Source organism: Phyllostomus discolor, chromosome 4 (assembly GCF_004126475.2).
Source record: "Phyllostomus discolor isolate MPI-MPIP mPhyDis1 chromosome 4, mPhyDis1.pri.v3, whole genome shotgun sequence".
Taxonomy (NCBI): Eukaryota; Metazoa; Chordata; class Mammalia; order Chiroptera; family Phyllostomidae; genus Phyllostomus; species Phyllostomus discolor.
The window spans coordinates 119,569,709-119,584,503 of NC_040906.2; the positions used below are offsets into that span (position 1 = coordinate 119,569,709).

Here is a 14,795-nt window from a genome sequence, read left to right on the forward strand (position 1 = left end):
CCTTTTTTAGATGAGGAAGCCAGCTCTGGGAGATAATAGTTCTGCTGAAGTGCACGAAGCTGTCAGTGGACTTGGGCCAAGAACAGTGTTCTGTCCACTGCAGTGCACAGACTCTCTTTGTAAACATTTGCCCAATAGCTGGCTCAGGAGAGGACATGCTCTGGGGCAATGGGTACAGCACATCTAAGGACAAAGCCTCTGGGAAACTGAATTTGGATATTATGAGCCCTCCCAGGCCCATTCTTCTGCTAACCAAACATTCTTAATTTTCCTTCCCAGCATCCCTGGGAGACTTGGGAGGTCAAGGTCTAGTGACCTAAAGTCCCCAAGAACTGGATTTTCTAAGTGTCAATAGAGACATAACTGACGACTTGCCAAGACACATGGACACATTCCCTTCCACCCACTCTTTAGCCACCCATCAGCCTGATTAACCCCTTTGTTTTTGGGGGCTTAGTCTCCAGCCTCATGGCTCATCCAGCACCTCCTACTCGGTCCTCCATGGTAACCACCACCTCCCTTAGTCAGATGAAATAGCAGGTAAATAGGGGAGACTTAAAATATCAGTACATGTTATGGACATTTGCTCCACTCAAACCTATGAGAAGGTGATGGCCTTAGGAATCCATACTGGAAGAGGCACTAGAGCACTTGCCCAGCCCTAGCACTGTATGTCAAGAGAAGGCAGACTAAAAGATGCTTAATTAGGAAGCCTGTGTCCTCATTCTCACGCTCCTTCTGATTCACCACGTGACCTTCCGTGAGTCACTTCTTGTGAACCTTCATTTCCTCACCTGGATTGCTACAAGGGGCCATTCACGCCATGAGGTCCTATAACAGTGTGAAAGTCCTGCATCCAGCATCAGACTGCCTGAGCTCATAACCCTGCTCCCACCCGCTGGTAGATAGGGAAAGTGGGGCAAAATACTTAGTTTCTCCACCTCTCATTTTTCTTATAAATAAAATAGAGATGATAATGTCACCATCCTTAGGCTTATTATAACAATTAAATGACATAATATAAGTAATGCACATAGTACAGTGCCTGGCACATAGTAAGCTGTTAATGTTAATTATTGTTGCTGCCAATCGCTGATTTTCAAAGTGTGGTCCCTAGATCAGCAACAGGAGCCTCACTTGGGAATTTGTTAGACGTGCAAATACTCAGGCCCATCCCAGGGCTTATGAACCAGAACCTCTGGGAGGCTGAGCCACAGAGGATTCTGATTTTGCATGTTCCAGTGTGAGAACTGCTGGTATGGGTGGTTCTAAGATCCCTTCCAGGTCTGGAATTCTATTTCCTGCAAATGTACCCTTTTATCCAAAGCCCAAGGGAATCATTATTATTTGTCCATATTGTTCCACAAATATCTATTAAATCTCTATTCATGTTGGGACCTGGGGGAAAAAAGAAAAACAAGACAGAGCTTAAGGCCTCAACTAGTTTACAGTTCATCTCACTACTCTTAACTTACAGTTCTCAAAATATGTTGTTTGTAAATTTTTCTGCAATTTTTCATGAACAGAAGAGTTTCCTTCTGTGAAAATATTTTTAAAGTGTTTTCTTATGGTTACAGTTTGAGTAAGGTATTAGTAAGTGACCTTAAAGTTTGTTCATTTTAGAACAGGATTAAATAATACCTATCTCACTGATTTGTTATGAAGATTAATATGATTAAATGTGATGACATGTATGCAATGACATAGTTTCTTACAGATACCCAGTAATGGTCACTTAGATCTTGATTTGAATTGAGTTTATAATTAAATATTGTTGATTAGTATTGATTTAACCTTGCGGTGTATATTATTAACATACAAAATAAAATGAAAATATGTCAACTCATTATATGTTGAAATCCAGGTCCTGAATTCCAAAAAAGAGCCTACACTATGTTCTCCTTTATGGAAGTCAGGCAATGGAGACCCTCAGCAGGCTCTTTGTACTTCAGAGATAAGTCAGGGAAGTAGTTGGCGTTTATCCTAAAGGCAACATGGAGGCCAGGAATCAAAGGAAAGTTCATACTCAATTACAGGCTTCTCAACTGTTTATAGTAAAAACTTTGAAATCTCCTCAGAAAATTCCCTTTTGATTCTTATCTGATTAACCAGGCAGTCTGCAGATTCTAGAAGAGTTTCACCCCTTTTTCTTTGAAATCCAGGACCTGCCCTGAGCTTGAACTGGAAATGGGGCTCCTTATAATTCGCCACATTCCATTCAGCAAACATCAAAGACCTCGATGCACTGCTTTTGACTCACTCAGAGCTTGCAAACTTTGTAGACATGGGGAGAAACTTTCCACACGTGGGGAGGACAACGACCATCTGACCCACTGATAGGAAGCATGGTATCTGCTTCTCCTTTATCCACCAGAGCTGAGGAGAGAGTGCTTTTCTTAAAATTCTTTGGGCTGAAATTTGAAATGTTAACCAAGATCTTGCTTCTCTGATAAGTCCCAGCCAGGGAAGAAAGGCACCTTGAGTGGTAGCTATGGATAGGGACATTCCTTCTGTTTACTGAACTATCACTTCTTTGGGTATTAGGAGTACTCCTTGCCCCTCTCTACTGTTCCCCACGCTTCTCCAGTCTCCACTTGCCCAAATCTCAGTGGCTTCTTTCTTGCCAATGAATCCAGGTAAGCTTTGGAGCTTAAGCAAGGCAATAATGGTCCCAGGTCCTGTGAAGTGAGTAGCAAATCAAAATAAGAATGCCCTGAGGGTTTCTGTGTTAAAAGTATAGCTCTGGATAATGGCCGTAAGGGACACAGTCCAGGATGCCTTTGTTTATTTGGGCAGATGTTTTGTCCACAAGGATGTGTTCTTCAAGGATCTGGGATTTAGTACATTCAAACCCCAAACCATCATCATCACTCTATTTCACTGAGTGCTTCTTATGTCTGTGTCAGGCATTGTGTGGGGTCCACTTCTTACTTGACCCCATTTCAACCCTTGATACTCTACAAGGTTGATTTCATCGACCCCATTTTCTAAGGGAAGGCATCAAACCTCAACCTGGTCAAATAACTTAGCTGAAGTTTCATGATTAACTCAGCAAAAGTGAGATTGGTTCCCAGGTCCACCCGAATGCCAAAACCCATAATTTTCCCTGTTTTGGTTAATGGCACAAAGACAAATCCAAGTGTTAGCATCAGAACACGGAGCACTAACTCCTCCTTCTCCTTCAGCCCCAGACCTCCCATTAGAAGTCTTATGATGCCTTCTTCTTAACTTATTTATACCTGTCCCTCTTCCTTCTGCCTCTCCAACACTCTTAACACTGCACTGTCAAATTATTGCAGTTTCATCCTATCATTTTCCTGACTCCAGTTTTCATGGCTTTCCAATTCATCCTCTATGTTCCTCTCAGCCACCATTCTTTTTAAAAAATTATATTTTATTGATTAGGCTATTATGGTTGTCCCAATTTTTTCCCCTTTGCCCCCAACTACCCAGCACCACCCCCCAACACTCCTTCAGGCAATGCTCCCACCATTGTTCATAGCCGTAGGTGATGAGTATAAGTTCTTTAGCTACTCCATTTCTGAAATTGTGCTTTACATTCCCATGGCTATTCTGTAACTACCTATTTGTACTTCTTAATCCCCTCACCTCTTCACTCATTCTCTCCTGTCATAGTGGGCTGGAGCATCTAGAGACATCTTCAGTTTACATAAGAGAGAACCGAGGCACAGAGAGTTTAAGTAAGTTGCCCTAGTTTAGACAGCTCATAAGTGGTGGAGATGAGATTTGACTCAAGTTGCCAGGTGTCAGATCCCATATTTTATCTATACAAACTTTTTGTATTCAAACAGTTAAGTATATAATTCACAGTGTATAAAACATAAATATGAACTAGTGATTTTAAGGATATTATTGTTTAGAATGAGGATAAGTAAATAATGAGTCCATTTAAAGAAAATAATAGGAGAGTGGCCTCTAAAAGAACAAAAATCAGGAATACTAATGACTAATTAATGGTCATCTTTATGAAATATGTAATTAGCTATGATAAAAGTTAAGAGGCCCATAATTTACATTCCTGGGACAGATAGCTGGTGAGATGCACTGTGATGCTAGATTTACTTGACTCATTGAGAATTTATTGACTAGTTAAAGTGTACCCTTAGGAACCCTCATTCCATTGTCAGTATCCTTAGATGTTGGACCTTTGCCGTGAACACTTCCACCTTATCCTCCCACTTCCATTTCCTTTCACTACTGAAAACCTAACTTTCCCTTTAACCAACTTTTCACCCTCTCAGTAGAGTTTGCACCCTTCCTCATTTTTCCTATATCTCAAAGTCAAAGGAGCATATTCTCCTTACCCTGTACTCCATTTGCTTCCAGATCGTCTTTGCACTACTTTTTACCTCCTAAACTCAAAAATGTCTCCAGTTTTGAAATCCATGTCTGATTATCATCTTCTCTTCATCTTTGCCCTGCTATTTACCAACTCCCAAGTTACATTTCCACGTGCTGAAGACTCTAGCCACAACATATTTGAGTGTGATAGCCTTTGCCTTCTTGAAAAATATCATTTGTTCTTTGCTGGTTTTGTGTTCCTCTACCAAATAGGTAGGATCTCTTCAAGGTCCCCCTATGTGCAGCCCTTAGGTCTTTTTCCTTTCACTTCTGTCCCTGGTAACTGCCACACCTTCAACCAATATCTCTTTTCAGAGATTGCACTTCCACTTCTGGGAATTTATCACTGACCATACAACCTTATGATGAACTAGCTGTGTGTTAATAATCTTTTTATTTCTCCTACTTCCCAATAAGGGCTGCAGGCACTGTTGTCAACCAAATTAAACTTGACTGGCTATTCTTAATCTTGCAATTATGTAAGCACATGATAAATATGACATGTCTTTGTCCTTGGAGACAATGATTTTTAAAATGAGAGTCTCTGATGCTACCAACTAAGCTATCGAAAGGTAAACAACCATATAATTTCACTCATATATGGGATATAAAACTTAAAGCAACAAGTGAACAAACAAGAAAAACAAACAAAAACTCATAGAGATAGACAACAGTGTAATGGTTACCAGAGGGAAGGAGGGTAATAAAGGGTAAAGGGGGTCAAATATATGGAGATGGAAGAAGATCCAACTTTGGGTGGTGTACACACAATGCAATATACAGATGATGTATCATAGAATTGTACACTTGAAACCTATATAATTTTATTAACCGATGTCACCCCAATAAATTTAATTAAAAAATAAAATGAGAATGAAAAATATTAGAATTTGCTAGAGTCATCTTTAACCTCTCAAAATATTTCCACTATTATTAACATGCTTTACATATTCTAAATTTTAAAAATCATTACCAGATTGGTTCAGTATATAAATGAATACTCTACAAACCAACTTCTGAATCAAAGTGAGACAACCCACTCAACTTTTTAAACTCAAAGCACTCAAGTGCAACTCGTTAATGAGGTTAACTATTCACACATATCTCTCTTTTCTGAAGAACAACCTAGGAAATTATTAAGCCAAGGCAGAACAGAAAAGTGACAATGAAGTTTGGGGTTTCTAAGGACTGAAACCAAAAGAATAAGTCATATTCTTAAATTCTATGTGTCTGATAATCATTTGGACATGGCTAATTTGAAGAGGGCAAGGACAATAGCAAGACTGATGGATGGATTTATTATGTTGTCAGCAGACGGACTTCCAAAAACTTTCAAATATTCTTGTAATTAGGGAAAATAAAATCAACTCAAACTCTATTTAATTGGTACAATGGAAAACTTCAGTTTTAAAATACTTTAGAATTTCTATTAACTATTCAATATTTTTCATAATGCTTTTGTAACAGAATCTGGAGTTACTGTTACCTCTCCCCTGCTAAAGCCCTACCTTTTAAACACAAAGCACAGAGGTAGCCAACTCATCCCTAGGTCACAGAATACAAGGTCTGTCCAAAAGGTATCCAGCCATGTACTATGAAAAGTAGAAACATTTATTGAAGAAGATATGAAGTACAAGAAACATAGTACATAGGACAATGATGTCTCAATTCCCTTCGAAGGAAGCACCTTGGACCTCACACAGTTCTCCCAGTAACTGTCAGCTGCCCTGTCATATTTTCCTGAATCTCAACAGTCTGAAATCTCTTCCCTTTCAAAGGAGATTTTAGTTTTGAGTAAAGCCAGAATTCTCAGGGTGCCAAATCTGGGCTGTAATGGGGCTGAGATCAACTGGGCAATTTGATGTTTTACAAAAAACTCTGCATGACACGTGGTGATGCATGAGCGGGCGCGTTGTTGTGATGATGTTGCCAACCACCAGTTGCCCACAGCTGCAGCCTTCTGAATCATCTGAGCAGTTTCCACAGAGGGATGTTCAAGCTTAACATAAAATTTGATGCAGATTCATAGTTCTACTCACTCAATCATTTTGAATGTGATGGCCATACAGCACACATGCTCACTCAACAGCATCTACCCCCACTAACTAGCACAGTGAAGTTGTCATTGTTCATGCATGCACATTCCATTCCTCTCTCCTTGACTGCCAGTTTACACTGGTGTCATTCAAATCATTTTCATTGTATTAATAATGGTTGGAGTTTTTCTGCACAGACCTCCTAGAATTGGTATTAAGGTACAATGCTCCATTTCTTGAAAAACTAAAACTGTGTCCCTGGCCAGTGTGGCACAGTTGGTTGTAGCATCGCCCCATAAACTGAAAAGTTGTGGGTTTCATTCCTATTTAGGGCACGTGCCTGGGTTGTAAGTTGGGTCCCCAGGGGGCTGCACTCTAGAGACAACTGATTGACATTTCTCTCCCACATCGATGTTTATCTCTCTCTCTCTCTGTCTCTCTCCCTACCCCTCTCTCTCAGGTGAGGATTAAAAAACAATCCTCTGAAGCAACTAGGGCTAAATGTTAAAATCTGACAAATTGGATGGATTCTTTTTTATTGGTGTGCACTGTTTCATGTCTTTATCATTTTCTTTTTTAATTATATTTAATTGATCATGCTATTACAGTTTTCCAAATTTTTTACTCTTTGCCCCCCTCCACTCATCACCTCCCATACCCTCAGGCAATTCCCACACCTTTGTTCATGTCCATGGGTCATGCATTTAAGTTCTTTGGCTACTCCATTTCCTATACTATAATTTACTTCCCCATGGCTATTCTGTAACTACCTATTTGTATTTCTTAATCCCCTCACCTCTTCACCCATTCCTCCAAATCTCCCTCTCATCTGGCAACCAACAAAACGCTCTCCGTATCCATGATTCTGTCTCTGTTCTTGTTTTCTTAGTTTGTTTTTTAAATTCAATAGTTTATATGTATATATTTATTGCCATTTTATTATTCATAGTTTTGATATTCTTCTTTTTCTTAAGTAAGTCCCTTTAACATTTCATATCATATTGGTTTGGTGGTGATGAACTCCTTTAGTTTTTTTCTTGCCCAGGAAGCCCTTTACCTACCTTTTGATTCTAAATGATGGTTTGTGGGGTAGAGCAATCTTGGCTGTAGGTCCCTGCTTTTCATGACTTTGAATATTTCTTGCCAGTCCCATCTAGCCCGCAAAGATGCTTTTCGGAAATCAGCTGACAGTCTTATGGGAAATCCCCTGCGGGTAACTAACCTCTTGCTGCATTTAAGATTCTCTCTTTATCTTTATTTTTGGCATTTTAATTATGATGTGTCTTGGAGTGGGCCTCTTTGCATCCATCTTGTTTGCGATTCTCTGTGCTTCCTGGACTTGCATGTGTATTTCCTTCACAAAATTAGGGAGGTTTTCTGTCATTACTTTTTCAAATAGATTTCCAGTTTCTTGTTCTTTCTCATCTCTGGCACTCCTATGATGTAAATGTTGGACCTATTAAAGTTGTCCCAGAGGCTGCTTACACTATCCTTAGTTTTGATTTTGTCTTGTTTTGTTTGGATTCTTTTTTCTTCTTATTGCCCTGATTGGTTGTTTTTTTTTCCCCTTATGTTCTGAATCACTGATTTGATTCTCAGCTTCATGCACTCTACTCTTATTTCCCTGTAACTTGTTCTTTATTTCAATTAGTGTATGCTTCATTTCTGACTGGACCTTTTTTATGCTGTTGAGGTGCTCACTAAGTTCCTTGAGCATCCTTATAACCAGTGTTTTGAACTCTGCATCTGATAGATTACATATCTACATTTTTTAAATGTATTTTATTGATTATGCTATTACAGTGGTCCCATTTTCCCCCTTCACTCCCCTCCACCCTGTACACCCTCTCCCACCCATATCCCCCCTTTAGTCATGTCCATGTGTCATACTTATAAGTTCTTTAGCTTCTACATTTCCCACACTATTCTTACCCTCCCCCTATCTATTTTCAACCTACAATCTATGCTACTTATTCTCTGTACCTTTTTCCCCTCTCTCCTCCTCCCACTCCCCTGTTGCTAACCCTCCATGTGATCTCCCTTACTGTGGTTCTGTTCCTGTTCTTGTTGTTTGCTTAGTTTCTTTTGGTTTTGCTTTAGGTGTGGTTGTTAATAATTGTGAGTTTGCTGTCCTTTTACTATACATGTCTTTTCTTTATCTTCTTTTCTTAGATAAGTCCCTTTAACATTTCATAAAATAAGGGCTTGGTGATGATGAACTCCTTTAACTTGACCTTATCTGAGAAGCACTTTATCTGCCCTTCCATTCTAAATGAAAGCTTTGCTGGATAGAGTAATCTGGGATATAGGTCCTTGTCTTTCATGATTTGGAATATTTCTTTCCAGCCCCTTCTTGCCTGCAAGTTTTCTTTTGAGAAATCAGCTGACAGTCTGATGGGAACTCCTTTGTAGGTTACTGTCCCCTTATCTCTTGCTGCTTCTAGGATTCTCTCTTTCATTTTTACCTTGGCTAATGTAATTATGATATGCCTTGGTGTGTTTCTTCTTGGGTCCAACTTCTTTGGGGCTCTCTGAGCTTCCTGGACCTCCTGGAAGTTTATTTCCTTTGTCAGAATGGGGAAGTTCTCCTTTATTATTTGTTCAAATACGTGTTCAATCTGTTGCTTTTCCTCTTCCCCTTCTGGTACCCCTATAATTCAGATGTTGGAACGTTTAAAGATGTCGTGGAGGTTCCTAAGCTTCTCCTTGTTTTTTTGAATTCTTATTTCTTCATTCTTTCCTGCTTGGTTGTTTTTTTCTTCTTTCTGGTCCACTCTATTGTTTTGAGTCCCAGTTTCCTTCCCATCACTACTGGTTCTCTATGCATCTTCCTTCATCTCTTTTATAGTAACCTGCATTTTTTCATGTAATTTGAGCCCAAAATCAACCAATTCTGTGAGCTTCCTGATCACCAGTGTTTTGAATTGTGCATCTGATAGATTGGCTATCTCTTAGTCACTCAAAATGATGAGCCCTGGGGCATTAATCTGTTTTTCTGTTTGAGACTTGTCTCTCTCTCTCTCTCTTTTTTTTTTTTTTTTTGGTCTGGTCGCTCCTTTTACGGTGAGGGGTGAAGCCTTAGGTGTTCACTGGGGCTGGGCACCGCAGTCGCTAGATTGTGATGTTGTATGTGGGGGCGGGGGCAGGAGGGAGCAATGGCAGTAGGTCTGCTCTCCTGGGACCTCAGTTTCTTCCCTGGGATCCTGGGCTGCGTGCTCTTTCCCGGTCCACAATCGCCGCCTCACTGGGTCCGCCAACTGCCGCTCGCGTACTCAGGGTCCACCGGCTGTGATCCTGAGCACCCCAGATGCCTTATGTGCCCACTGCTCTCTGCTCTCCATGCCGCCACCCATACTGCAACCCACGCCAGCTGCTCCTCTCCGCCTCTCCTACAGGTCTGGATGAATGGGTCTACTTCAACTTCTTCACCTTCTACTTCAACTTCCATACAGATAAATTCTCTATCAGTTCTGGGTGTTATTCTGCCTCTAAATTGTTGTTGTTCTAATCTTGGTTGTGCGTGGAGGTACGGTGCATCCACCTACGTCTCCATCTTGCCCAAGAGTACTTATCTACATTTTGTATGCTCTTTTTCTGGAGTTGTGATCTGTTTTTTTGTTTGGGCCATGTTTCTTTGTCTCCTCATTTTGGCAGCCTCCCTGTGTTTGTTTCTATGTTTTAAATAGAGCTGCTTTGACTCCTCTTGGTAGTACAGCCTAATACAGTAGGTATCCTGTAGGGTTCAGTGGCACCACCTCCCCTATCACCCAAGCTGGGTATTTGAGGTTCACCTTTTGTGTGAGCTGAGTCCACCCCCACCTTGTAGTTGAAACTTGATTGCTGTTGGCAGGCAAATGGGAGGTATTTACCCAGGCCAGTCAGCTGCAAGGACTGGCTGTGACCACTGACCACAAACCTCTACACTCCTTGGAGGATCAGCTGTGCAGGGGTAAGGTGGTGATGTTCTGATGTGGTCTATAGCTGTCCATGGGGTGCACAGGCTCTGGGATTTCCCAGGTGGTGCAAGCCAAGGTCAGCCCCGACCTGTGTTATGCCCAGGGCCACCCTGCATGAGTTACAAAGCAATCTGAGATGGTTGCTACTTGTGCTGGACTTGGAGATTCCCAGGTAAAGCCAAACTGTGAACCTAGGCAGGCTGTTGCTGGTGCAGGGCTGCGGCCACTTAGCAAGAAGTACGGGGGCTGTGGCCTCACTGAAGGCAGCTGTTGCTTATTTGAGAGAATCTAGGAAGTCATGAAGCATAAGCCAAGACCAGCCATTCATATGGAAAAACCACTGTTAACAGCTTGGGTGGGCCTATCAGTTAGGTGAGGCAAAGCCTCAGGGGATCTCCAGGGTGGGGCAAAGAGTGTGAGCAAGGTGGATGGAGTCTCAGATATAGCACCTACCTGCCAGCTCTGTGGCTTTGTGATAGGAGGGTTCAGAAAAGGAACAATGGCCTCTGCCTGCCTTCCTGTGTGAGAGACAGGTGTTCCCCAGCTCTCACCTTGATGCAAGACACTTCAGTTTCCCCGTATGCCACTAGTGTCTTTCAAGCTGCTACCCTGGTGCTGGAGCTCAGAGGGAGTGAGTCTAAGCCCACTTGTGGATTCCTTAAGAGAAACTGCTTGGGACTCCAGGAGTTTCTTCTACTGACTCAATCCCTACTGATTTTTGCAGCCAGAATTTATGGGGAATTTTCTTCCTGACATTGGAACTTTGGGCTAGGGGGCGTGGTGTGGGTCTAGGACTCCTTGCTCCTGAATTATCCCTCTCAAATTTGTATCCACCACTTGTGGGTGTGGGACCAGTGTGATCAGCATCTGCACATCTGCACCCCTCCTACCTGTCTGGATGGATGTGGTTTCTTTAATTCCATAGTTGTCATACTTCCATTCAACTTGTTTTCTGATGGTTCTGAGTGAGAGTTGTTCTGTATTTTAGTTGTAATCTTGATGCAGTTATGTGAGGAGGCAAGCTGTGTTTACCTATACCTCCATCATTACAGGAAGTGATTTCATTTCATGTCTCTAAAATGAGAGGAAAAATATCCATGCACTGCAAAATCATTGGAGAACTAAATAACTGAAAGAATTTTCTGTACTGATTCTGAATTATCCAATTTCTCTACTTGTGCCATAAGCATTTAGGACAGAGCTCTTCCTTTGGTTTCCAAAGGAAGAAATAAAAATAGTTAAGAGAAACCAAGTGATTCTGGAGCAAAGGCACGTCCAATCTCAAGTCAGAGTTAGAATTCCAAATATTGATCATCATAATAGACATTCAATTAGTATTTATTTGATTAACTGGTTGCTTGTTTAACAGGAGTGAAAGCTCAGCTCTTTGAGGAAAATGTGATATGTCACCTTCCGTTCATCACTGACCACAGCAGTACTGGCTCAATCTCAGGAGACCTTTGTGTGACTTCAGTAGTGGTGACAGTTTAATATAGAACCAATCATATTGTCTAGGGTCTCTGCTTATAGGCTGGCAGACCCAGGGTTATGGGTAATTTTTATAGCCTTGGTGTGAAGCAAAGTTAATAAATCCAAGACCAGGAAGAAGAGCTGAATCTACGGACAAGAAAGAGAACTATCCCCAAAGAAATTGACTTTCAAACTGCTCCCTCATTTTGCCATCATTTCAGTTGCTGCTCTCTCTCTCTCTCTCTCTCTAGATCTCTCTCTCTCTCTCTCTCTCTCTCACAGACACACACACACACACACACACACACCCTGCCCTGCCCTTCCAGGTGCCAGCTCTTCCACTCACCCTCAGTGTCCTTGACTCATGCCTCCTTCTCTCTCTCCACCACCACTGCCCATGAAACTTTGCCTCAAACCAGCAAGTCCAGACTTGGGGACCTCCTCTTTGTCGCATGCATATTGGCCGATTTCCTCCTGAGAAATCTCGGTGTATCCACCCCACTCACCAAATCCTCCCAGTCCTTTACATCTCCACTGAAGACACACCCCCTGGAAACCTTCCCCAAACCTGTTAGCCTCTCAGCTCCCTGAAGAGTCTGGGGCACTTGAAAACCTCTCTTCTCATAGGTAGTTTCCACATAAACCTCTCTATAAGGTTGGTTACTGAGCCCCTTAATCAGACTCAAATCATCCTCCCAGCTGAAACCCTAGCCTATGCTGCTCTGGGGCAGTGCCAAGGGCCTCAAACACCCTGCTCGTCCATCTCTGGTTGACTATTGCTGTTATATGGCAAGAATAGCCGACAAGGGGGTCTGGAAGGTCAAGGAAATGGGGCAGAACAGGGGAAGCAGGACATTGTGAGACTTAAAAGAATAGCACAAATATATTAAACATGTACAATTTCCTTTAACTTTGTCCCAACCAAGGGCCTTAACACAGTGCAGGAGCATTTTAGTGACATGGACACAGGTAATACATTCATTGAAGCTTCTTGGGGGAAATGTATCAGAGTCATAGAAAGAAAAGTTGTGTGTGAGTGTGTATGTGAGTTGTGTGTGTATATGTGTCTATGTGAGCACATATATGACTATTGTTTGCAGGACTGTTTCCTACTTGGCCATTGCTTTCACATGCCCTCAATGGGCAGCCACAGTCCTGGTTAGAGCCAGGATTCCACCTCATGCAACATATTGAGAATGGGAAGGTCCACAGGGACTCCTGAAGGCAGGAGCTGGAGAGAGCAAGGGAGTAAGAAGCCCAAGCCTCCACCACGCCAGTGGAGAAGCGAGGCCTGAAGGTGGTGCAGAGCTTTGACCAAGCTATGGCTGAGCAGAAACCACAACTCAAGCCCTGCTCCTGACCTGTCATGAGGTGGGGCACCAGTGCCCGCCAGGAGCCTTCTTTGTTACCTATAAAACAGTGCCAGTGAAAGAGAAGCAGTAACAAGTCTCACCCTCTCATTAAGTTGCCATCCAACTCTTGGCTGTACATACTGTCTTTCCAAATTTTGCCGCTGGGGCTGGCAGCAGAATTTCTCTTCAGGTTTCGTGTAAAGAAGCCAGAGAGGGATGGAGAAGGTTTAAGTAAGTTCAATGTAAGAACAGGTGGGAGAAAAGGCCCCACAAGAAGGGCAGATGAGGTGAGCCAAAGGCTCAGCCATGGAGTATGACTGCAAAGGCCCCTGGCCAAGTTTAACAAAGCAATTCTCCTCTCTGCAGGAGAGGAAAACCAGACCAGGCAGGTTGTGGGATTTACCTCAGAAAACTCCAGCCTCCTGAGTCCTTCAGTTTACATTACTGCAGCATGGAAGCAAAGCTGTATTAGGATGAGTCCCAGATGCAGAGAGGTCCCATAGATAATTCCAGTTTTCCTAAGAGGCTGCTGTAACTGCAACTTGGAAACAAAGCTGGGCCCAACCTCACTCACGATATGAGAGCTCCTTTGAGACTTCTTGTCTACCGTTGGTCTGAACCTGTCTACAACCAAGGCATCTTGTACCTCAGCCAGCCTAATCCTCCAGAAAAATGCTTTCATCTCACCCCTCCCCCAATCAGATCACTCCCCTGGCTCCACATGGTCTCCTGCTTCAAGTCTAAACTGCTCTTCCCCATTCTAGGCACCCCAGTCCCGTCCTGCCTCACTCCCCATCCTTAGACTCTTTCGCTCATCCACACACCTGATTTAATCAGCCCTGCCTCCTCACTCTTCCCTGTACCCTCTATGCTCATCCCTAACTCTGGTGCCTTTTGTCCCTCCTGTCTTGCTCAAGAAATCCTGTCTTCTCCCTCTGCCTAAAAATAATCTGCCTACTCACTAAGGTGTGGCTCGAGTTCATTTCTCCCATGAACCGTTTATCTTCACCAGTCCTCGCTGATCTCCCAAAATGTCATTGTAGCAACCCTATGCACGTCAGGGAGCAAAGATTGTGTGTGTTGTAGAAAGCCCAGGCTTAGCCCTAGCCAGGCAGCTCAGCTGGTTGGAGTGTTGGCCCAATATGCCAAGGTTTCAGGTTTGATCCCCAGCAGGGCCACATCTAAGAAGCAACCGATGAACACATGAGTAAGTGGAACAACAAATCCTCTCCCTTTTTCTAAAATAAATAAGTAAAATTTTTTAAACTGATAAGAACAGATAATACACTTGATCTTAGCCAAAAGTCAAAGAAGTGATCAATAAGTAAAATATAAAAAAAAAAAAAAAGAAAAGAAGACAAATGAAAATAGAAAAGAGAAAGCAAGCCCCAGCCTACACCTAGACAGCAAGATCCAGTTCAATGCTCTGACTCTGGAGTCAGCTGGGCCTGGGTTCACATTGGGCCACCACTAGTCCATATGGCACATTTGTGCCCCTTAGAAAGAGGCGTTCCCAGCCTGCACAGTTGTCCACAGCAGCCCTGGTACAAATCTCTCCTCTGATGCCCACTAGCTGCATGGCTTGAAGCAAGTCCTTAACTTCCATTACTATAGTTCTT

General features: G+C 42.5%; 1 non-coding gene across 1 annotated transcript; it reads right to left on the reverse strand.

The window, feature by feature from the left end:
* Positions 1–14,302: 14,302 nt before the first annotated feature.
* On the reverse strand, positions 14,303–14,494 carry LOC114495715. The gene has a single exon (XR_003684417.1). It is a non-coding gene; the product is annotated as a U2 spliceosomal RNA (small nuclear RNA).
* Positions 14,495–14,795: the final 301 nt, after the last annotated feature.